Genomic DNA, 1,682 nt, shown 5'->3' on the forward strand with positions numbered 1-1,682 from the left:
ACAAGGTCCCCCCGGAGCCTCCTTTGCTCCAGCCTGAGCCCCTTTCCCAGCTCCCTCAGCCGCTCCTGGGGCTCCAGCCCCTTCCCAGCTCCGTTCCCTTCTCTGGACACGCTCCAGCCCCTCCATGTCCTTTTTTTCATGAATGACCAGAGCTGTCCCCAGGATTCCAGGGGGTCCCTCAGCAGGGCCAGCACAGGGGACAGTCCCTGCCCTGGGGCCTTCCTGGGCCCGGTTCTCTCTCTCCTTAGTCCCGGTTCTGCTCAGCTCAGGCTCGGCCTCCCTGTGCCTGTCAGAGCCCAGCGATGGAGAGGGGACTAAGCCAGGAGCAAGAGCAGCAGCATGGAAAGACAGAGGCATGGAAAATAACCATAATATTAATTAAAGTCACCACAGGCCTTTGGAAGTGCTCAGCACTGGGGGCAGGATTCCGACTGCTTTGTGCCTTCCTCTCCTTTTCCCAGCCCTGCTTTCTCCTCTCCGACAGTGGCTGGGTGCCACGGGATGAGCTGAGGCAGCCCAAGGAGGGATCTGTCTGTGCCAAACCCATTTCATGCTGCAACTCAGCAGAGGAAATTACAAACACTGAAGTCCAAGGCCTGAGCAGTCCAATTTTCTCCCCTGATTGCCACTGTGCCTCAGCTTAACAGAGTAAATAATGAACACCGATGCAATGAACTTCCTGATAAATATCTCCTGATGAATTTCTCACAGGTCATCCAAAAGCAAATTTAATGATTACATGCTGGCCGCAGCCACCGAGGTTTTTTGTTCCTGGCTCGGTGGTTAGGTCCAATCAGCAAAGGAAGGAATGGAAAATAAAGTGAAATGCCTCATTTCTGAGCACGCTCCCTGTTCAGTGCAAAAGCTGAAATTTGAACTGCAGGGCACGGGCAGCTCCAGCTCAGATTAGGATAGGAATAGTGGAAGGCCCTGCAATGAAAGAATGAAAGAACAGGGCCAGTCCACCAGGGACCGTGGCCTGGAGAGCAACATTTGACTTCCCTGGATCTCAGCTTTCTTTGGAGTTTATCATGTTTGGAGCACAGAGTCCCCAGGGCCCAACATCCCCTGCTCTGCATTCACAGCCTTGCCCCAGGCTCGGGATGCTCCTGGGATGTAACTGATGTGGGTCACTGGATATTTAAAGTGTGGTAGGATGAATCCTTGGCTAATAAATTCCTGAAATTAGAGCTCAGGCAGCTTTGCGGCCAAAGTCTGCGGTGGTGAGCACGGCTTGCGTATCACAGGATGTTCCACTGTGGGAAGGAATCCCAAAGCCTCAGGATCAGTGTGCAAGTGGCCTCAGCTCCGTAAAACGACTCCTTTTCCCTGCGAACAGAGCTCCCTGCTCGTCTGTGAGCAACAGAACCGACATTGCTGCAGTGCTGGCTTCCTCCTGGCACCTCTTCCCTGCTCACTGTCTGAGCGCCCTCCCCTTCACTGCCATCACCACATCCAGAATGAGATTTGCAATTGTGATTCATGCTAATAAAATAAAACTGCTGCAATAAAAGACAAAGGGAGAGCCTCAGTGGAGAGGCTCCTCAGCAAACCTCTCCAGCCAGAGCTGTCTGGGAATGGCAGGTGATGACTTTGGGGGGGAGCCGCACCTTGATATCCCTGGTGGGTCCATCCATCCATCCATCCATCCATCCATCCATCCATCCATCCATCCATCCATC

This window comes from Corvus kubaryi, unplaced genomic scaffold (genome assembly GCF_017639235.1).
Source record: "Corvus kubaryi isolate FWS band 111438036 unplaced genomic scaffold, C.kubaryi_AGA036_p1.0 135, whole genome shotgun sequence".
Classification (NCBI taxonomy): Eukaryota; Metazoa; Chordata; class Aves; order Passeriformes; family Corvidae; genus Corvus; species Corvus kubaryi.